At 39.8% G+C, this 24,670-nt stretch overlaps 1 protein-coding gene across 4 annotated transcripts in view; it reads right to left on the bottom strand.

Moving 5' to 3' along the window:
- The window catches only part of LOC114549038 (cadherin-7), a 153,949-nt gene that overhangs the window by 103,360 nt on the left and 25,919 nt on the right, over positions 1-24,670 (bottom strand). For 2 of the 4 annotated variants that reach the window (XM_028569148.1, XM_028569146.1), the window contains one exon: positions 19,206-19,327. The exons of the other annotated variants lie outside the window; for them this stretch is intronic. The gene's annotated coding sequence lies outside the window, so the exon portion shown is untranslated. The remainder of the gene's footprint in view (positions 1-19,205; positions 19,328-24,670) is intronic. 4 annotated transcript variants of the gene reach the window in all.

A 24,670-nucleotide genomic window follows, 5' to 3' on the forward strand; every position in this document is an offset into this window, starting at 1 on the left:
ACACTCTCTTTTAATCTGTTGCAAAGAGCTTGACCTGTGGAGCACGTCTCCTGAGGATGAGAACAAACTCCAAATGGAAACTATCACTTTTTTCCTGGCTGTTTCAGGAAAAAAAAAAAAAAAAAAAAAAACTCTCCACAGCCAAACTGTTTTGTTGGAATAAATAATCAGTGTTTCCTGATTGTACAAATAATGTTAGGACCAACTCACACTGCACTCCAATACTAGAATAATGCTATTTCTTTATTTACAGGTCATCTGTTGAGTCTCAGTTTCTTTGGTGTTGTATATTTATGTAGTCATTAAAGGTCCCATGGCATGAAAATTTCACTTTTTTAACATTAATATGAGTTCCCCCAGCCTGCCTATGGTCCCCCAGTGGCTTGAAATGGTGATAGGTGTAAACCGAGCCCTGGGTATCCTGCTCTGCCTTTGAGAAAATGAAAGCTCAGATGGGCCAATCTGGAATCTTCTCCTTATGAGGTCATAAGGGGAAAAGTTACCTTCCCTTTCTCTGCTTTGCCTGCCCAGAGAATTTGGCCCACCCATGAGAGAGAGACATCATGGCTTTCAAACAAGCAAAGTGGCAGTTGGTCAAGGCCACACCCCCACCTTCCACCTTGTCCCCCCCCCCTCTCTCCTCCTCAATATCTATAGACACAGAAATGGCACATACTAAGGAAAGCTCATTGTGGGACTTGCTCTAGTGGCTGTAATTCTGCACCAAGGCTGAATTATGGGAAAGAGACTTCAGATACAGTATTAGGGGACCACTAAGGCCTATATAAAAGCATCCAAAGAGCACCATGTCATGGGACCTTTAAGTGCATATTTAAGACTAGCTAGCCAGTCATTTCAGCTGGCCAAATCACTGGTCCCCAACTAGAAATGAGAAACCGGCTTTTGTCTGAAACAAGGACCATTTGTTCAAATTAAAGAATTTCGAGAGCTAAATCTGCCATTGCTCTCATTTTACTGCATGTGTGCGATGTGACAAGCTTGATAGGCCTAGCAACAGTAACTAAGTGTGGGTACATTTAGTACCTATCAGCCTAGTACTATCAGCCTCAGATAGGCTACATTTGAACATTGAAAGGGCTGTGAAATATGAAGCTTTATTTGTCAGTTTGATAAATGACAACAAATGTACACATCTAAAAATGAAAGGGATCCCATGCACACACAGAGGAGATAAAATAAATAAAAGGAGGAGGAAGACAAGCAGTGATTAAATCCCATTGTCTGAAAAATGGGTGCAATCAGTATATTATGGAGAGAAAAAAGATTAAGCAACAATGAGCTCTGTTGATTATCAATGTGACCAGAAAAAAAAAAAGAAAAGGAAAAAAAAAAAGTCTTCGCAAAATAACTGCTTTTTTTTTTCTCCCGGTGACCATTTCCCTCTTTCACTTAATATGTCTATGTTTCTAACTTCTAACACTTTGATTTCTCATGTGGGGACAAATCCCACATTTGAAATGAGAAAAGTTCTCCGCTGGAGCAGAAGCAGAGCTCAGTCCAGAGGGGTACACGTTGATTGAGCTGATGGTGTGAGTGGCTGAAGCCCCGTAAGCCTTTTTCAACAAAGTCCCCAGAGGGCTTTTTCCATGGTTCAGGAGTGTGTTGGGGCCCCGCTGGCTTCAGCTGACAGGGTCCCCCACCCCACCCCACCCCACCCCTCAGGTCCCGGCAGCTGCCAGGGTGAAGAGAATACTCTGAGTGGACACACGGTGACAGGAGCTGATGTGGTCGTCGGCGTCCGTCACAGCTTTCATTTCCTACGCTATACCATTGATTCCCTGGACGGGTGACATTAGTGACACTCTCTTTTAATCTGTTGCAAAGAGCTTGACCTGTGGAGCACGTCTCCTGAGGATGAGAACAAACTCCAAATGGAAACTATCACTTTTTTCCTGGCTGTTTCAGGAAAAAAAAAAAAAAAAAAAAACTCTCCACAGCGACACTTCTGGATCTAGGGGTTGTTTTGCTTTCACAAAGAGAGAATCCCAAGAGGGGGATATAAAAGCTGGGCTACCCGGGAAAAGAGCAAAAGTGAGCAAATTGCAAAAAAAGGAGGGGGGTTAAGATTGGTGATTAGATATAAAAAAAATAAAAATAAAAAAATAATACGGACATCATGACTCTACAGGGAGGCGTTGGCATATCATTTTCTCAAGGATATTTGGAATCCGGGAGCGGCTTCAATTTGAGCTTGAGAAGAACGGTCTGCTTCCTCCGTGTGTTGTCAAAGCCGTTTGACATATTGTTTCAGGAGCGGGAATGGGAGGGTGTGCCGGTGTAGACACAAGCCTGCATTTGGCGAGCGAAATTAAAGGTCATTTTGAGAAAGTGAAAATTAATGTGAGCTATCAATTTCCGCCTTTAAAAAAAAAAAAAAAGTGACATATTTCAGTCTGACACATTTTAATTAGGCCATCAATAGTAAGGCAACAGTGGCTAATGGTGCAGAAGACACAACCAGGATAAGTTGCCTTCACTTTAACTGTTGTGGACACATTTAAATGGCATTTAAAGCGCTATGTTGACACAGACTTTTTAGACTCTTCCTGCAAAATAACATGATTTATGCTGTCAATATATGCTGATTCTGTTGGTAAAAAAATAAAAATGCATATTAATACACACCTATAGCCTCCTAATATATCAATATCAAAACTGAATTGCAATGTAATCTGCACTCTTTGGATTCTGAGAGAAAATTGCGCCATCTGCGCTATCTAGGATACTGTACGTGATTTAATTACGTTTTTTTTTTTTTTTGGAAGAAAAGCAAAACAGTCTTCCATTGGCAGATTAGGAGGAACCTTCTTCATTAGCGACACACTCTTTAAACTGTTCCTGCTTTTGTCCCCCCCCTCCCCCTCCTCTGCCCAGAGAATAAATAAGATAAGGGAGAGCAATGAACGCATCCATCATTCAAAGTGGAAAAGGGTAATTTAGCTCGGCCCTCCTGACAGCTTTACAACTTTGCACGCTATTCTATTTTAATTGGCAATCATGAATTAACTGAATGAAAGCCCTGTTCACTGCCGATGTCTTTCTCATTGCAGCTTTTAATTGGGTTGACTTGATGAGTTCCTGAGATAAAACCAGACAATATATTCTCATGATTGGCAACTCGTTTGTTGCCATATAATTAGGCCGCAGACAAGTCAAGCACACGACTGTTTCCTCCTCAGCCGGGCCTCATCCTTTCATCAGACACAGACTGCTGAAGGAATGCTACACTACAGGACAGTGAAGTGTTGCGTATGACATGATGGATATATATTTGGAGCAAGATTCTGACAGGCTTGTTGCTTCACACTGTAATCTGTCATTGTTCTGTCATGTACCGATTCGTCTCAAGCAATTATTGATCCTTAAGAAAGAGGACAAATGCTCAAGCTGTCACATATCTGTTTTCTCACCCAAGCGTGATCATAATTTTATAGGAAAAAGGGTAAAATCAAATGCTGCAATGATTTGATTTGAATAATATGTAAGTCCGCTCCAATAGAACAAATTCCTAATTTTTTTCCCCTGCTGCTGGTTCTTAATGATTAAAACAATCCCGGAGGCTTCTCAGACTCACCCTACACTTTTACATTTAAGGTCAAATGTTCAAAGCTTTCCTCCATTCTCCCTCCATTTTAAAAACAGGGGGGAAAAAAAGGAATTAAACTTTAATGGGCTGATGAATAAATATTTTGTGTCTCCAGGACTCAGCACTTTCTCCCATTCCTGCAGCTGGCTTAATTAACTCCTCCTGAAGCCTTTTGTAAATTAACACATCTCTTTCGGTGTCCTTCGACATTGTTTTTGTTCTTCTTTTCTTTTTTTTTCTTTCCCGGTCAAAATTTGTTAGACAGGTTTTTTTGTGCAGCGATATGCCACAGAGGGACGCATAATTATTCGAACTTAGAGTCACAGTTTTAACTTACAGTGCAAATTTTTCCCTTCAGATCGTTTGCTTGAGGCTAGAGCGCACATGCCAAAGAGTACGTGAATCACTTCAGAATATAACACTTGTATTTCTGATATTCAGAGTACTGCTCACCTGGAGCTTGGGCTACATTCTGGACAGTTCAGTATCTTGGTCTAGGAATCCTAAATCATTTAGTCTCAGCTGGATACTGATACCCTATGACTATTTCTCTCTGTATTCTCTCAGCCTTCTTGTACAGAGACACAGATATCTTCCTAAAAAGAGCTCCACAGATCTATTGATGAGATTGTTAAATATTCTCTTTATTACTTTTCCCACAGATGGGAGGTTAGGTGAAACACTCCAGCTGCTTGGTCCTAAACTGTCAAAGCATGGGTGAAAACTATTTTAAAATGGTCGAATTCCAAATGCAAATGATTATCCGCTAACTATCCCTTCAGTCACTGTTGCTACGCCTGTCAAGCTTTCCATTCTAGCACAGATCTTGCCTGGGTCTAGAAATTTGTTTCAGCCCAGTCCGCTGAGTTGACTGATTCGTCATGACATGAAACAGCGGTTTCTTGGTTGAAAAAGAGTGCCACGGGTGGTTGGGGGGGGTAACGGTTAGCCAACAGACGGGACTAACGCCATTGTCAAGCTAGACAACATGTCTTCTCAATATCGCCCGATATCATACTTTGTTTGTATACTTCACTCTGCTGCACTCTTAAAGGGTAACTACCGTTTTTTTCAACTTGGACCCTATTTTCCTATGCGTTTGTGTCTAAGTGACTGATGGGAACAACAATCTTTGACATTGGTCCAGTATTATGCAAGATCGCTGCAGTCGGCAGCGGCGAAACAAGCTACAATGTAAGTTAATAGGGCAATTCTACAGCTTGTTAGCCTAGAAATCTAGACTCACCCTAGTGGCAGTAAATTTATTTTGCAGCCAGGGGGGGGTCTAGGCACTCTCCGTTGGCTTGCGAGCTGGAAAAACCAAATTTTGGTCAGGCCAATCACATCGTGTACAGAATTGGTGGGCGGGCTTACGGCTGCTGCTGCTGGGAACAGCGGTCTTCTGGAAGACTTGTGGAGTTAAGCTTTTCTTTGAGAAAAGAACAAAGAACGGCACTGAAATCATTCTTAATAAAGAAAGATGTGTTCAGAGTTTTGCCGACCGGATACGGCAAAAGTTGAATCTATCAACTAGCTTCGCTACCTTCTTCTTTGCTCTGCCTGGTTGTAGCGCTATCCTATTACGTGCAGAGGGAATTTGAAAGACGACTATTTATCCCGCCCCTCGTATTGAGCCCTGACAATGGTGAATTCCCAGACCCAACATCTTGATGTGGGTCTGGCTTGTCAGGCTTACAGCTTGTATTTACCTTCACAAAAGTGCTCGTTTTGCCACTGACAGCCTCAGTTTTATGTTTTATTTAAACATAAAAACATCCGCAAAATTGCATTCGCTAAATAAACAGTAATTTCAGCATTGTAAAATACACGTCATTCAAAGTCGACATAAACAAAATAAAACTATGAAAAGCAGTTTGGGGTCATCTTTCCACTTTTCCAACCATCAAAACTCTCTTTTTGGTTGAAATAAACACATAGTTTACCGATTTACATGTGAAGTCGTGAGTTCGGTGAATTTAGCACTAGCGATCTCAGAGCGGTTTCTCGTTAAATAGAAAGGTCTTAAAGGAGGTTTTAAAAAGGCCTACCTATGTAGTATATACACTACCGGTCAAAAGTTTTAGAACACCCCAATTTATTTTGTTTTTTATTGAAATATTAGAAGTTCAAGTCCAATGAATAGCTTGAAATGGTACAAAGGTAAGTGGTGAACTGCCTGAGGTTAAAAAAAAAAGTAAGGTTACCCAAAACTGAAAAATAATGTACATTTCAGAATTTTACAAAAAGGCCTTTTTCAGGGAACAAGAAATGGGTTAACAATGTAAAGCTGTTCTGCAGCAATGGAGGTTGATCAAGCTTTGAAAGTTGGTGCTACCAATTCCCACAGGTGTTCCAACTTGTCCAAACCCCTCTGTTTGTATAACAGTATTGTTGGAACACACTGTGGTACCGTACCCTCGTGAGCATTAATTTGAACAGTATTTTACTGCAGAAAGTAGCGTGTTGCTATAAAAATGGCGGAAAAAAGGCAATTCAAAAGTCAAGGTGTCAGTGAGTACAGTATTCTTCACCATCAAAAGGCACTTAGAAACTGGTGGAAACTCTGACAGGAAGAGGTCTGGCAGACCCAAAGCCACAACAGAATCAGAAGACAAGTTTCTGAGAGTCAACAGCTTGCGTGATAGGCAGATCACAGGACAACAGCTTCAAGCACAGCTTAATAGTGGTCGTAATAAGCAAGTCTCAGTTTCAACTGTAAAGAGAAGACTTTGAGCTGCAGGTTTGATAGGTCGAGTTGCAGTAAGAAAGCCATTGCTAAGACATCAGAATAAGAAAAAAAGGCTTTCCTGGGCCAAGAAACATCATCAATGGCCTACTGAAGACCGGAAGAAGGTGTTATGGACTGATGAATCAAAATTTGAAATCTTCGGTTCATCACGCAGGATTTTTGTACGCTGTTGAGTAGGCGAAAGGATGGTTCCTCAGTGTGTGACATCAACTGTCAAACATGGAGGAGGAAGCGTGATGGTCTGGGGCTGTTTTGCTGGATCCAGGGTCGGTGATTTGTACAGAGTGAAAGGCACCCTGAACCAAAACGGCTACCACAGCATTTTTCATTTGTTCTATTCTTTCATTTCAGAGTACAATAAGACATTGAACTGCATGAATTTCAATAAAAACCTGGAAAAATTGGGATGTTCTAAAACCCCACGGAATGCAACGGTGTTGCATTAAATGTGGGTCCTTGACTTGACAAGTTCTCCTGAAGGCAAAAAGCAAAAAGCTAATTATCGATGTAGAAATAATAATAATTAAAAGATACTGCCTAAAACGCTGGTATCGGTATCGGAAAGTACTGGAGTTAATGCACCGATCCGATACCGAAAATCTATGTTAAAATAGATTATTTATGTTCTTTTTCTGTTATAACTGACTGTCAAAGTCAGGACAAAGTGGACAATAAAAGAAAGTTCTGTGGCATTCATGGTTTGTGTTTGTTTCACAAAGATAGAAATAATATCACATCCATACAGGGATAGTAGTATACAGCTGTTAAAACATAATAAAATATATGACACACTGGTATCGGATCGGTACTCGGTATCGGGCGATACACAAGTTCAGGTATCGGAATCGGTATCGGGAAGCAAAAAATGGTATCGGGCCATCTCTAAGTACAAGTCAAGGTTCCACTGGGTTTGGCTTTTTCCCCTCAAAATGCTGTCCTGGCTAAATGTGTCCTATCTGTCATTTTGGGGGGCTTTTTCCTGAATTACTCCCACTGTCAGTAAGAGTGCAGCTCCTCTTCATGGCTTACATTTGTTTTTTGCTTTGGCCTATGCTTGCCCCTCAGATGCTGCCCTGTCACAACTGCAGGCAAGTGATAAATGTGACGTTACTCCATCAGAGGATCATTAAATGTCAGGTCCTGCCGTGACAGTGGAACGTCATGGCAGAAAGTCAATGAACTGGGGGAGGAGTTGTGCGAGTGGAGGAATCGCCTGGTGGAAAAGCCTGCAGGGAAGGATCAATGGCTCATCTAACACCCACATGCCCACTCCTGAACCAGGCAAGACCACTCACACCACTCCCCGCCTGGCAATGAGTTTGTCCAGCTGCTTGGAGTGTGCACAGTCAGATGCAACCACTTGGGGTGACTTGTTGATATATTACAAGGAAGGGTTGGTGACAAAATAAGAAAAATCAACTTTGCACTCTCCTATACTTATATTCTGTGTTCTCAAATTAACGCCCACAGGTCTTTTATTTTTTATCCGCCATGTCTCCTTTTGTAAACAAGGCATGGATAAACTCAATCTCTTCATCTTGTTTTCAGAGCAAACTGGGCTATCAGAATGCTGCTGCGATGTCAAATACATCTGTAAACGTATAGCAAAAATACAGAAATGTAATCACAGATATTTATTCAAATTACACATAGCACAATAGTGAACAAGACTTTGTTCTTCTTGGCCTTGGAGATAAGAGAAAAAAACAAGTCCCTATTCAATTTCTGAATAAAAAAAATGTGCCTTTCCTGAAAGCAGTTCCTACATACAATGGTACAGAGGGCCACATCACGCTCCCTGCTCTTCCAAGGCGTAGACCGCTTCACCTGCTTGATCTGCCTGCAGCGCACACAGGTCCACGAGGCCATCCTCCTCCTGCGGCTCCTTATCTTCTGATGTCACTTCTTGCCCATTTCTGTGTCAAGAAGCCAAATAAAAAGTGTAAAAACATAACAAAAACTATATAGATTGCTCCGCCCTGGGCGCACACCTTACAATGTTGTCCAAGGATAATCTACACATTATTTATTGCACACACACACACACACACACACACACACACACACACACACACACACACAATATTCTACTCATTATTTTGGTTGCTGCCCAAATCTACCGATACTAGGATGAGGTGAATGTCATGCGCCGGCTCATCCAGGTGCTCTCCACATTGATTTTACGTTGATATGCTTAGGTGGCTCGCAAAAAACGTATAATGGTAGGGAAAACCCTAATAGTGAAAAATCAAGAGGAAATAGAAAAAGAAACAGCAGAAAGGAAATGGCTCGACCAGAGAAAACTGGACATACCTGGATTAGATTAAATTGTTGCTCTCTCATGCTTCTAGTATCCTTTCATATACTGTATAGCAATGCTTGTTGTCACCATGTGCAGAAAAATGAGCAAATGGGATATTTATCTCACAGAACTTGACTCAGTGGTAAAATGATCATCCTTTGTTGAGTTAAAAATGCAGCGGTGTTCAAGGACAGTTGTAGTAAGATATATTTTCGTTATGAAAGAAAAAAAAAAAAGCAGAAATACAGGATCTCCTGCTACAAGAATCATGTTTCAAAGACAAGAGCAAAATGTTTCTCTGTCCAACTCTTGTATTCAATGTCCCTGAGACCATAAAGAAGACAATAAATAAATGAATAGCTCAACAATTTTTGAAATAGGCTTGTTGTTTTTTTTGCCAAAGGATAGATGAGAAGATCGATACCACTCATGTTTGTAGGCTAAATATGAACCTACAGCTAGCAAACAATTAGCTTAACTTCACGTAAAGACTGAAAACTGGAGGGAAACGGACAAAGAACAAGATATACTGTAGTGCATGAGCTTTAGAGGGGTTTGTAGGCAGATTGGGTTACTTTTGGACAGAGCCAGGCTAGCGGTTTCATGTTTCCAGTCTTTATGTTAAACTTAGCTCACTTGCTTCTGGATGCTAGTTTAGCACAAAGTCTAGAAACAAGCGAAAACAGCTAACCTGGCTAAAGTTGTACTATTATAGGTTATGTGCTGAGCTACTTTTTGACTGATGTCCAAAACTCCAGGACGGCATCAGAAGGCACTTTTGCATTTAGGTTTTTGTACAGTTTAAACATGTAACGTGTTATTTAGTAAGTTTTAGATGTCCTCATAGGCTAATTTTGTTACCTTCTAACAGAGCCAGGCTAAACTGACCATCTCCTGTCTGTAGCTTTATATTTAGCATACAGACATAAGTGTTATCAATTCTGCCATCTAACAATTGGCAAGAAAGCAAATACATGTATTTTCCAAAATCTTGAATTATTGCCCTATAATATTTAAGGCAAATTGGACGCATCTCTCATTTTATTAAATTTACTGGGGTGTTGAGACATGAGATGGCGGTATATTAAATTGAATGCATTATAGTAAAAAGATGAACAGACTTTAGGTTTTTGTTTGATCTACTGATGGTACATGTAGACATAACAATTAATAAGCACGGAAGATGTCAGGCAACCCACGTTTCATTTATCCAGCAGTGCATATTATCATTGTTACCATGGTATCGTACATAGGACAGAAAGGACAATGCTCATTAAAAATAGCGCTGTTTTTTTCATGTGGTAATAGTCTAAAGGCTATTGAAACAGTAATGTTGCTTCGCCTCAAGGAGTGCAAACAGCCAGACAGGCAGAGGAACAATAGGGATTCATCAAGCAGCAGCCTCTAAAGCCCCGGATCGTGACAGAGTTAAATGAATTGGTCTATCAGTGAGACACCTGAGAGACAGTCTTTGGGAGTCTGTCAAGATAAACTCTTGAGGATCTTGCGGAGGGTGCATTGCAGCAAGGTCATCGTCACATTGCATCAAACAGGGTGCTGGGAGGAGAGCTTTTGTTCTCTTGTGTGAAGTCGCATTCGCCAGAGGTAACAATTAAGACTCATCTGTCAGCGCGCGCTAATGTGTTCATTCCTGTTTCCACACCGGAAGACTTCACTTGCTCATTTGCGGTTTCATGGCCATCATTAAAGTCCAAGGTGTTCCAGGCAAATGTTGCTCCCAGATTGCAGCGAAGTCTGTCATTTGGAGCCGATTTTAAACAGCTACAATATTGTTTAAGGTAGGTGTCTGTTGCCTTTGAGGCAGGGACTTCTTTTTTTCCAGCTTAAAATGATCATTGGGTGAAACCTGAGTTAAAGGTTCATTTCAGTGTCACGCGAGTTCGGCACCAACCAATCTCCCGGTCTCCCAGCTGTCCCTGGGTCGCCCACTATGTTACAGTGACATTTATCAGATGTGACAGCTTGGGTCCAATAAAGTGGAGGTCTTTAACAAGTGTTCTTTTAGTTGAATTTGTACAGAGGGGGAATGGAAGATTGTATCTCCCCATCTTGAAGCAATTTCATTCTCAGATTCCTGTGTTGTTTGATGTTTTATCATAGCTGGAGGTCAAAGTGGGCCTTCCAGGGTTATCACAAAGTTAACTTTACAGGCATTTTATCCCTACAGAAAGAAATGTTTAACTGGGATTAAATGGCAGCCCTGTGTATAAATTGTGATGCGTGTGTCACAAGCCAAGGAATATAATAGCAATGTATACTTGAATCAAAGCCTGTTCCAAGCAGTAATGAAGTTGCACTTGAATGTGAGGCAGCTGTTTGTGTTCCAGGCATTTGGGAATAACAGACTGCGAGTCAATTCCAGCAGGTCTGTTGGAGAGTGTGGCGGCGAGATAAAAGGCAAGGCGACATTGTTTAAGTCTTGATCCTGATGCAGCACTCTTCTGCTGGGGGATTGCACATTTACAATGTAGAAATCAGCCTCATCCATTGTCCTCTTAGCCCCACCGCGCAAATGCGGAGAGAATCCAAACATTTTCCCTCCATCTCAAGATTACACTTAGCTTGTTTTCTTGCCCTGCCTCTCCACCCCTCCCCTGGCCTCTTCTCTTTGAAACTCTTTCATTTCACAAACATCTGTTGGCAAAAGGGAATCCCTAATCTCTCAAGGCCTTTCTTTCAAATTTCATTATTGAGACTGAATGCAGATTTGAGTTACTGCAGATGCTGCCATGCTTTTATAATATATATTTTTTTTCATTCTTCACTCTATTTTAATGCATTTATAAAAAAATATATAATAATCTAATGCCCACCATACACTAAATTACTAAAGTTTCGATTCTGCAGTCACAAACAAATCCTGATGATAATTTCACTTGATTGTTGCCTGCTCAGGCTGCCGGTCACCCACCATCATTTGTTTGTAAGGGGAATGTATGTGTTTAATAAGGCTTAAAGGAATAGTTTGACATTTGGGAAATGCACCTATTTGCAGTGGGTTAGAAGAAAAGATCAATACCACTCTCATGTTTGTACACTTGATATGAAGCGAGAGCCAGGTGCCGATTAGCTTAGTTTAGCATTAAGACTGATGAAGATCGCAAACTACTTGAAGGGAGTTGGGCTGTTTTGTGTACTAGAATACAGCTAACTGGGCCATGGTCTGAGATTATTATTGGATGACTTTCAGAGTTATTAATTTGGGATATAATAGGATTACGGACAAAGAATAATCAATATGAGAGTAACTTTGTTGTGGGGGTGAGTAGTAGGAATAAACTTTGTTTAATGGGTTCCTTGATAGCCAACAATCACTGATTATTGGATCTTCCATGTCATAACATTAGAAGAGTGCAATGAGTTCAAATGGAAAGTATGAGGAATGAGTATACGTAAGTATGAACTGACATTCAAAGCAAAAGAATTATAGCGAAAGTGTATTCGAACTTAATCGAATCAAACAACAGCTCTGCTCTACGGTTGTGTTATTAGTTTTGAACCTGTATAGTCCAACGCAAAGCCCTTTATCATTATTCCTTGGAGCTTTTTCTATTCATTTTCAGAAGGAATCAGCAGAAGGCTTTACAGCTTGATGGAATCACCGCTTTGAGTATTAGTGGTTTGACTATTCTATCTTTGGAAAATATAGTAGTTATTCGTCTTATCGTACTGGACTGTCCTAGACAACGTGAAAGACACATTTCAATCTTTAAATAGACTTATATTCCCATTAAATCTCCATGCAAAACTGTCAGACTTTGTATTAAAAAAAGTGAAAGCTCCACTGCCTTTACTGGCCGCCTCATCGACTGCAACAAGGGAACTTGTGACAAGAGGAAGGCGGCTTCAGCCTTTGTAGACCTCACATTCTCCCTTTGGGACTGAACAAAGCTATGGCCTCCCTCCCATATCAACTGCATCGCCTGGACTGGGAACATAAACGGGAAGCAGAATAGAGAGATTGGAAGGATGAATCCCAGAACATTTTATCTTGTTCTTCCACTTCCAACAGAATTATGGGGATTATATTCTCAAAGTATGTGTTGATGTAAAGCATAAAAAAACACTCCTCTGCCAGGATATTTGACTATGTGAAATCGGGTTTTTTTTCAAACTATATCCTCACAAAACCACACCAGAGGAAATTATTTACTGCCAGGGAACATGTGAAATATCTGAAAGATTAACCATTTTGACATCACACATTTTATTTCTCAAAGCGTTGAGAAACATGCTGATGCTATTTACGTGCTGTAAAATAATGGAATAAAAACAAGTTTCCTGTTCATTTGTGTTGATTTGTTCATCTTGCAGCTCTGGACACATTTCCAATGAAATAAGCAGATTCCAAGAATGCAGCCCGCTGATGCCAAGATGGTAACACTTCAGATTCTAATAGCAGTCTTGAATTAATTTTCTTCTTTCATCTGTCAGGACCCATTGTGCCTTCTGTTAATGACTGACAGTGACAGCAGAAGCTCTCTTGCACACACAAATAATAATAAGGAAAAAGACTAACAATAGCAGCAGCTGGAAAATAGCACAACACCTTATTAGGTAAAGTCAAACATGAGGGGTTCTATTTCCAAGGTGCTTTTCAATGCATAATACAACAGACTCAGTGTGAAAGTGTTTTTTTTTTAGCAACCTGACACTTAAAAGAGGAGGATGCAGGTCACTTAAAAAATGTACAGTCAGTATGTTGTCCCGGTGTCCCAGGACAGAAAAAAACATCTTTCTAAAAGATGGAAATCAAAGAGAAAACCTGAGACTGTGCAATCACAAGGACGTACAATCAGCTGCTTCACAGACAATGAATAGGTTGCTGACTTTGTGGAGCCATAAGATGCTCTCTTCACGTATGAAAACAATTATTTCAAATTCGTCAACATTCATTTCTCCTTTCCATTCACCTATGTGGCCAAGTACGATGTGATGGCTAGGGTTGGGTATTGTTTTTGTTTTTTTAGATACTGTAAAGCAATACTTTTACAAAAAGTAAAAAATAAAGTCGGCGAAATTAAAGAACGGCTTGTTTATTGCTAAGGCCATATGGTCAAAATTAAATGATTTATGAATAATGTAATGACAAAAACTTACAACAATAACTGATTTCACCAGTAAATTGCTGTTAAACAACAAAAAAACACCAGATGGGAAAAGATTATTTTACAATAACTTTGAATGCACCACAAGGTTTAGGCTACTGGTTTCAAGTGAACGCACCTCTTGTGTTATTTTTCCAACATCTGCAGACTGTTACGTCCCAGTGTTTGAATCCGCTACAGGGAAATACAGTCACACTCCAGATTTTTGGGGTTTGGCCGAATACTGACTCCACTGGTTAATATTCTGCCGAAACCGAATACCGAATGCTACTCCCAGGGCTAGCAAAGCGGGTAATGGTTGTCTGGTTAAGACAACACAACAGCAGCTATGTTGTGTATTGTTTAGGGTCCTTGTCACCACAAGACAAATCGGCATTGCAAATTGAACATGTAGCTCGACTTGAATTGCCTTCTTTTGACTGAAAGTACTGCCAAACAACACTTTTTCTGCTCACGAGTACCATTTTCACTTTCACACTCGCACAGCCTACTGCATTGAACGGTCCCCCTACGTAAACACCTTCCCGTAATCAACGTCGTCGTTACATTGACCAGAATAGCGCACGTAGTGCAAGTGTAGGGTTCAAAACATCAAGCAGAGCTTTAGCAATGCAAACTACTTTTTTTGTGACGGGCAACCAAAACTATTATTAATACTATTACTATAGCCTACTATTAAAAAATATTTTGTGCTTGACCTAAAGTCTGTCTGGAGGTGCAGGGCAACAATGGCTGCACAAGTTGCTGAGTGCAATCCTGAGATTAACTTAAGTAACTGTGTAATGTTCCTACTATGAGTTTGGGGATCTTCATTTCTTCATTTAAGAACAGACAGACATAAAGTTGTTGAATTTTTGTAAGGAAATAAAAGGTACAACCCTTTGTGAGTTTCAATGGACCTACTGCAAAAAAAAAAATTCTAAATCCCTGCAAGGAGAAAACATGTATCCTCTTATACTGAAACCTCCAGCGTTTCCTCTATGTTGATTTTATAGTGGCGGCCCACCGTGGCAACATTTCTGCCACCACGGTATCAGAAATAGGGCTGTACGAAAAAATGTAGTCGCGGTTGCCTTTTAAATTATTCTGCCGACATAATGCACCCCCCACATTGCAATTTAACAACAAGTAGAACTATTCAGAGGTTATTGGGCCCGTCCAGTTAAACTCCACAAACTGTTGCATCGATGTAGTTTATCGTCAAAACGTTCGCTTTCTTCCAAGTAGACTATTAAAACGAACAGCTCCACCAATAACATCACCGCGGTGGGTCCGTTCTAAGTGTAGACCTGTTGTAGATGTTAAGTGCCCTATAGTTCCTCAAAAAATACAGTTCAATCACAACTGAAAATATGCCTAGGGCTGGGCGATATGGAGAAAATCAGATATCACGATATTCTTGACCAAATACCTCAATATCAATATTCCGTCGATATTCAAGGATTGACAATTGGTGCTTTAACAAAGTATCTTCACACTTAGATTTTTGATAAATAATCATCAGTAATGTGGACATAATGTCTAAATGGGGAAAAGGCAAATAATACAACAGCTAGAACAGTCTGGTAAGTTCAGAAAAGTACATCACTTTACTGTAATGCAGCATTTAAAACCAGGAAAAGACAACACTTATGTCATATCACGATATCCAAAATCTAAGACGATATCTAGTCTCATATCACGATATCGATATAATATTAATATATTGCCCAGCCCTTCCTCATTGTGTGTGAATAAATATATTAGTTTGTGTTGCAGCGAAGTGTCAGTTCCGTTTCATACGTAAAACATTTGGCGGCGGGGTGTGTGGGGTGGGGGGTTGTTGTTCGGACAGACCTGCCCCCCACTGCTAAAAAAAAATCCTAAAAGGAAACACTGAGCTCATATGGCTCTTAGATAATTGTATTGAAATGCAAATCTCTCATCACATTATTATAGTCATTTCAATAAAAGTTTTGCTTACAATTATTAGTGAATGTTTCATAATGTGAGTTTTGCGCCGTTGTCTCACATTCATACACGGCTTCACTGACAAAGTGATTTTGCACAGATTATAAACAAGATTGTTCAAAGAAGTTGATATTATTTCAACTACCCTTATTCTTTAAGCCATTTCCGATTGTTTTAAGTATATATACCATTTGATTTGATCTTGAAAAGTACCACCCCACCGCCACACACTTCGAAAAGTATACCCCTGCTGTATATGTATTTCATAAACATTGAATGTGTGTACTGAAAACAACTTTGTAACAGGTACAATTCTACTAATGCATTATATTAATTGATCGTTCTTGTGCACGTGGTTGGTAATGAGAAGGAAACATGCCCATCTAAACTTGATATTGTAATAGTTATAAAATGGAAGCACAGTGACACACCCATAGCAAATAGTATGACCACAATAGATAATACTGCTTTATCTGTTAATTTACAATTTGAGACACAGTTATCATATTTCTATAATGTCATTACACTTAATTAGTGCTCTATTACTGTGGTCAATGATCCCGGGGTACCAATCTCCTTTGCTATTAGTTTATTACATCATTTTTAATATAGCTAAAAACATTTCTGTTATTAAAATATATGACTGGTCATATGGTCATTAAGATAATTTAGCAAAAATGACATTTTCGGGATGCAGAATGAAAAGCACAGTCTGGAAAATAAACACTGGCTCTTGTATAGATTTTGATACATCACACACACACACACACACACACACACACACACACACACTTAAATAAATACTACTGCTGACTTGTAATTAGCCGTCCACAGTGGTACCATGCAGCTGCTCAGCACAAGCCCAAACACAATGGAGAGGGTGTGTATTTACTGTATTCTTTGAGCAGCGGACCATGGCTGTGCTCATTATACAGTGTCATGCTGCTGATGCCATCATTGTAACCAGGGAGAGGCAGGAGCAGGGGGTGTTGCCTCTCCGTGCTCTGCTAATTCCACCCATGCAAGTCGATGTGCTGGTCGGCTCAAATGAAGGAGCAATGCATTGATTTATGCTGTGTGTATCTTATGGTCAATTGCGAGGACGTTGAGGTAATTGGTGGCCATTCAACACCAAACAACCCAGCTGGGTGGCCTATCCGGTCCCAGAAAGAGAGGAAAAGAAAGTCATAACAAGAAGCAATTGCTTGTAGTTTAAATTGGCTCCGTATAGAGTACAGCCAAAGTTATTTCAACAGTGTCTCACCAGCACAGATTCCCTCTGTAAAGAGGAAAAAAAAAAAAAAAAAAAAAAAAAAAATCACACTTGGTATGGAAATGAAACATAAAATTACAGTAAAAAGGGAGGTATTCATCTCCTAAGGGGCGGGTTTGGCCAGAGGGCTTGGGACAGGGGTGAGGCAGCCAAGCAGTTTAACCCCTCTCCAATTAGCTGTGAAAGTCCTTTGATTTTAATGCAGCGCTACAGACCAGCAGTACACTACATGTCCCTCAACCCTCATTATTCCACAGCCTAATTTTCTGACATAGCTCGCAGTATCTCCCCCGACGTAACGCTGCTGTTAATTACCGCTGCAGAGCCGAAGATGAGCAGTGTGAAGGACGGAGGAGTGAGTGAGAGGGCTGGAGAACGATCCGAGTGAGGAGTCTGAGGGAGCAACTGGACATGTTTTATTGAATCTGTGGTATCAATCTGTGAAAATGTATTGGTCTCCAAATCATCCAAACACCACCAAAGGGATTTGTGCAGTGGGAGAGTATGCTAATCAGGGCTGTGTTCCCACCCAAAAAAGAGCACATAACTTAGAAGATATTTCTTGTTCTACATTAATGGTCATTGGGGAGTGTCTCATCCGACTGCTGCTTAAAGCATGAGTGCCTACAGCGCCTCTCTGTTCACCTGAAGTCAGGAAATATATTTCTTATTGTTAACTGACACCTTACATGACATCAAAGTGCTCAAAACAATACAGCACAGTGACTCCCAGAGAAATCCTGAACTCCATTCTTGTGATTCTATCAAGGTGACATTGCTTGAAAACCTTTCCGTCTTCGTCTTCGCTGTGCAGTTCCTTTGTGACAGCGACTGGTGATCCAAGCACTCTTCTTGTGCAACTATGATGTACAAGAGCACTGCTACAAGGCACAACCACAGGAGTTTCATTATTAAAATCATAGGAATGAAGAGACAAAGTAAAAGGGCAGGGCGAGGGGATGTCTGGCCCAAAGTTACTGAAAAGCTCATAAAATAAAAAACACCACGAAAAGCATTCTTTCCCACACTATCTCTCTCATATCCCCACTTCATAAAAGTGCCAAGTGCAGCTATTCTAGACCCATCTAATAGACCATAACTCTATGCAATTAGGACCAACTTAAATGGGGGACACTTTTCTGATAAGTGCATTGTTATGGGGTTATTACAGGATTTTATTTTATTATTATACAATGTAAGTGAAGATAGTTGCGCTGGACAAGTTCAGGCCATTATTTCATAATTACAAAGGTCATAAAAATAGCAAGATAACTGTGAGGCACATTATGCAAAAAGACTGGAAGTACATAAGTAATGGCCTACAGTATATTCTGTAGAAGAGTAATGTAGGAGATCTGTATTACTGTCTACCGTTTACAGTTATCTTTTTTGTCTTTATAAAAAAGGAAAGTAAACTCCTTGGCCATAATGTCTCACCAAGCAAATGTAACTAAAAAACCCAGTATAATTCTATAAAACATGACCTGTGTTGGTCTTCACAGTCATGGTCTGTTTCCTCTCAGTTCTCTTTACACTCCCAGCTCTGTTTTCTTGCATTAGGAATCGAAATGGATATTTCTGGCATCAAACAGTGTAATTATTCCCTATTCTCTCTGGTGCACTTGTGTGTAGAATAACTTCCTAATGATATATGACACAGTGTTACAGTTTGGAGAGAATATATAAGCCTGCATCAAAAAAACACTGTGCATCATCATCAACACAGTGTATATTTTAAGCTTCTTGTAATGATTTTCCATCTGACCTGCAATGCCAGAGTCAGACTACACCATTTTTTTTTTTTTTTTTTGTGTCAGATTAGGCAATCATAGATTCTTGCAGTAACGTGCCTGAGCGACATGGCAGGATGGCAGACTATTCATGGGATCACAACCTATTGTATCTCGTCATCTTTAGATGACTGGGGCTGAGACATCTTTCAGACTACTGGTTATACAGGTTGACATGTCAAAATAAGCCAACAAAATAATCAATAAAAAAATCACAATGCTCTCATGATGACGACGATATGGTGAACAGAATATTCATTTTGCATCAAGTATATTTTTCTTGTCTATTTTATTTGATAGGTATCATATTTAAACCCCAAAGTCATTCAGAATAAGACTTTATAATTGTCAGGGTCATTTTTATCTAAGAAATCATTCTAAATCAGTGATAAATAATTATCTTACTTGTGCGTTCCACTCTCCATTAAAGATTTATTTTCTTCTCCATCCAATGTGAATTTTGCAGAATAAACGTTCAGGGGCTTCCCCTCCTGCTCGTCCCAATAACTTGCTATTTCACTTCACACCTGAGTAAGAAACAGGAAATGTAAGTACGAAAAAAACACTGTCTACTGTTTACAGTTTATATATATACATATATATAAGCAAATGTAACTAAAAAACCCAGTATAATTCTATAAAACATGACCTGTGTTGGTCTTCACAGTCATGGTCTGTTTCCTCTCAGTTCTCTTTACACTCCCAGCTCTGTTTTCTTGCATTAGGAATCTAAATGGATATTTCTGGCATCAAACAGTGTAATTATTCCCTATTCTCTCTGGTGCACTTGTGTGTAGAATAACTTCCTAATGATATATGACACAGTGTTACAGTTTGGAGAGAATATATAAGCCTGCATCCAAAAAACCACTGTGCATCATTATCAACACAGTGTATATATTAAGCTTCTTATAATGATTTTCCATCTGACCTGCGATGCCGGTGTCAGACTACACAACTTTTTTTGTTTTTTGAGATGATTACAGTGTCAGATTAAGCAATCATAGATTCTTGCAGTGCCTGAGAGACATGGCAGGATGGCAGACTATTCATGGGATCACAACCTATTGTATCTCGTCATCTTTAGAGGATTTTCCGACTACTGGTTACACAGGTTGCCATGTCAAAATAAGCCAATAAAATAATCAATTAAAGAAATCACAATGCTCTCATGATGACGACGACGACAGAATATTCATTTTGCAGCAAGTATATTTTTCCTGTATATTTTATTTGATGTTAGGTATCATACTTAAACTCCAAAGTCATTCAGAATAAGACTTTATAATTCTCAGGGTCATCTTTATCTAAGAAATAATTCTAAATAAGTGATACAAATTCTGTTATTTGTGCGTTCCACTCTCCATTCAAGATTTTTTTTCTTCTCCATCCAATGTGAATTTTGCAGAATAAACGTTCAGGGGCATCCCCTCCTGCTCGTCCCGAAAACTTGCTATTTCACTTCACACCTGAGTAAGAAACAGGAAATGTAAGCCAAGCTTGATGTATATAGGAGAATCCATTTGAGATTTCTTCAAAGCTAGAGGCAGCAGTAAAGACTTGTCAAGTGTCTCAAAGGAATATACCACAAAATACATGATTTAAATGGGTCATCCTTGAAGCAGATTTGTCGAAATCTCAGTAAAACTTGCTGTGTCGAAACTATCTATCTATAAAAGCTTTTATTTTCACAAGGTGCAAAGGTTTGAGGAGGTCATTGCCTCATCTCCAGATGAACAAGCGTGTGGCCTTGCATTTTCTTTCAGTTTCTGGCCTCTCTAACCTAAGGCCACAGTGCCTCGCCTGATAACTCAGAAAGCTATGTAGCAGTTAGGAATAACACACGTCTTCGTAATATATTGTTGTCACTGTCTTCTTACCAGAGCTATTAAAATTATACATTCATTAAGCCAACTGCCCATTATGGCCAGCATGCACGTGTAAAGGTTTTGAAGGCTAAAATTGACGTGAAGAAGGTAAAGACCGTAAATGTACAAGTGGGCGTGTGAGCAATAGAAAAGGTGAGCGTGCAGTGGCAAGGTTACCAGTTTTCAATATCTATGAGAGGCCTGTTCATTTATGTGATATTGAGTTTTCACCGCGAGGCCCATTTGGGTGCTGTTCCACTGCTCATTTTATCTGATTTACTAGGCTGTGTGTGTGCGATGGCATCTATTCATCTGTGTTTAACATCTCCGGGGCCACGGGTTCACCTGCCTCCCCATGTTCCCACCGGAGCTTATTAACCGTTGTCGCTAACGGGAGCACTCCTAGTTAATTACATAAATGGATATGTACACGCCAAAATGTAGCACATCCTGGTTTTATCTTCTAAATCATTTCACATAAATCTGACTCGATGTCCCCCAAGCAATGGCTCCCAAAGATGATTGCATAGTTCACTCCTGCTTATTTCGAGTTATTTTCTCAGACTGGACTCCCTTTCGAAGCTCACATGCTGTGTGTAACACAGTATGGAGCACTGAAACGTTATCAGGGAAGTCTCAAATACAAATGAATATAAAGCAATATATGTTTCCTTCAACCTCTAAGTTGGTAAAACGAAAAAAAAGATTTGTCATGTTTTCTGTTTCCTATTCTACTCTTCTATTTGTTTTTCACTAGCTCATTTTATTTTTTAACTCTTTCATTTTCGTGTTATTTTGGTCAGCACAGACAATGATTGGTCCAGGATCTGAGATAACTGAAAACCCTAAGGGCTATTTACCAGTAGCATTATCTTACCTACCAAGTTAACACAAAGTTAGCTAATGCTAGTCGAAAGTAGGGCTGGGTATCGTTCACAAACTGTCGATACCGGTACCGATACCAATACTGTAACTTTGATACCGGTTCCGATGTATAATTCATAAAACAAAAAGAAATTACAACTTTACAGCCAAGCACCAGCATTATTAGATATTGGCAGAAGCATGCTGCATGCGTATTAGCTCACCAATGGGAAAACAGTCATGACCAGTCGAACGACGAACGCCGTGCTTGAGCTATGTTATTGGTTACTGGTTACACAGCGTTCGTCGTTCCACTGGTCATGACTATTTTCAATGCTTAGGTTTACATGTAGGGACCCTCATTATGCTACAGTGGAAGTGTGGTGCTAGTTTGAGCCTTGTTAGTGACATAGAAATAGCGATTTCTTTTTACTTTAGCAAGCCCTGACGACTAGTGTTACAAGCTAATTACCGTTTTGCACTGAAACTGGTCACATTGGATTAGCCTGAAAACATATCCCAGACAACGGTGGACTCGGTACCCATGTGTTATTAACCCCTAGGTTCATTTTGCATTGCATTAGAAAAATTGGAAATGTGTTAAGTAAAGGAAATGTTGCTTAAGGGAAATTAAATAAATAATCCAATGTGTACCAAGAAATTAAGGAAGAGGTACCCTTTTTACACTCCATTTTAATTATTCACATTCACTAACAATATTATTTATAAATGCAGTGGTATTTTTTCCAATTCTGAAATGATTTTACTACATTTCAAGGTTTACAATCCAGATTAATCGACAGAGATACAGATTTAGTCCAAGGTAGATTTAGGTGAGGTATTTTTAAGTATTAAGATACGTTGATCCAACAGTACTTACTGTACGTTATATAAAACCCAGAGCATTTTCTAGCTCTCTATTTGCTCTACAGGAGTTTAGTAAATGGAAAGGCTTAGATAAAACCAACATTTATTAGACAGAGCTTGATTGCTTTCTGAAGCTGCCCGACGCAACCTGCTTTACAGTACAAACAAAAGGTGAAAAGACGGATGGGCGGACTCGCAATGAGCTGGCTGCATTTACATTAGTTGTGAATCATCCTTTTTAGACATTGATGCTTCACAAAAAAAATGAGAAACTCACCTGAAGCACATGGAGGGAGTCTATTAATGCAGTGCTGCTAGAACAGATGTGTGTTTATCTGCTTACCACTGCATTTGGCTTAGATATCTAGAGGGACTTGCTCAAAGCCCATAACAGCATGCAAAGTGACCAATAGTGGGACAGTTATTAATATTTTCTTTTATGTTCAAAACAGGAAAGCTCTCACTTCCCTCTTTCACATAATGAAATGCACAACCCAATGAAATAATCAAAATTATTTTAAATATGCTGACAAAAGCCTTTGATGCTTAATAATACATGTTGCTAAAAAGTATAAATAGAAGTCACAGGAGATGGCATTGTGAAGAAACATCTCTAATTTCACTAAAAGTCACTCTTGCTTTCGAGGTAAGATACTGAGAGGGAGCTAAAAATATATGTATTTGATGTTAATGCCAAAGGAAAAGAGCAGTTTTAAAGAAAATACGTTTTCTGATTGTGTAAACTTACATTTTTCAGACAAAGAGACCGAAGGTTGAATGTGAAGAGTTTAGTTTAAAATTGATAATCCCCACTAATTTCAGGCAAAGATGCAAGTTCCTGCATGCTTCTTATCAAAACCGTTAATTGGCATACTGCTGGACCTGTGTAGGTTTTCAAAGTTCACTCTTTCTAACCTTGTAGGCAAAAATCATTTATGTCCTTTTAGCCCGGAGTGCTTAACATGTCCTGCACCCTCCCCACAATCAGCAGCTGCATCTGACTGGTTTTCATAACCCCCCAAAAAAAAGTCCAAATAAATTGAGCAAACCCTGTGCCCTTGTGAAGTAGCCAAGGTTCAGACCCAAAGCACCAGGACCGGGTGTGTGGGAGGGGTAAGGATGGAAAACAAACACATCCGTTTGTTACCAAGGATTCATCACAGAAGTTATGGTAAATTCATTTGGGAAGTAATTGGTTATAGGCGATGTTCAAGGTCCTTTTTCTTTCTTAGCAAGACAGAAACTGAAAGAAAAAGAAAAAAATGCATAAATATGAGGAAGATGTTCTTAGACAGTCTCTCAACTGGGCAAGACGGCCAGCTGCTGTTCGTCACCCCGCTCTGTTTCACTCGTTATGGCAGTCTGCAGGGTTACTCATGCAGAAGACCTGGCTGCCTTAGTCACTTTAGGCCTCAACGGCTCAACCATTAATATAATATTAATTTAACATTAATATTAAAATCCACAATAAACTGTATCAGCCAGGATATAATATTGCCCCGTGGTGACTGAATTAAAGCACCACCTGCTCATCTTGCATTCTGCTCTCACTCGCTATCATGTACAAAGCCGGCGCTGTCATTCATCACGTCAAATGTGGTGCAAACATTCAAGCAGGTGCAAAGAGTTTACTGACAGCTTTGTGGAGACAGGATCAGAGAGTTAAATGCAATTCCTGGTGTTGAGAACAACGAGCGTCGAGGAGGGTTTGTGTTTAAATACAACACACACACACACACACACACACACACACACACACACACACACACACACACACACACACACACACACACACACACACACACACACACACACACACACACACACACACACACACACACGCACACGCACACGCACATGTAGCAAAAGGTAAGCAAAAATAGCTGCCTTCTTGCAGAGCTGTTATTCAATATTCAGAGTTACTTGACGCTTTCCACCTCAGAGAATGCATCTATTTACTATTTCATATGCACAGTGGAGAGTATATTGAACCCATACATGCCTGTGTCCAAGCACAGAACACTATGAGCATGAGATCTTCTTGTTCAGGTGCTTTCTGTGAGGTATAAATGCATTCAGAATTCAAATGTTAAAAGCACAAAAATCAAACCCTTTTCCTACCCATCCAAGATAGCCCCCAAAGGGACAAACGAGACATCTAAATCCTTGACGTATAGATTTGTATCATGTCACAGACTTAATGTCTTTCTTTGTAATTGCAAGTTAGTTTGATGCCAAAAGAAAAGCAGTGATCCACTTAAGCCCTGGAGA

Source organism: Perca flavescens, chromosome 22 (assembly GCF_004354835.1).
Source record: "Perca flavescens isolate YP-PL-M2 chromosome 22, PFLA_1.0, whole genome shotgun sequence".
Classification (NCBI taxonomy): Eukaryota; Metazoa; Chordata; class Actinopteri; order Perciformes; family Percidae; genus Perca; species Perca flavescens.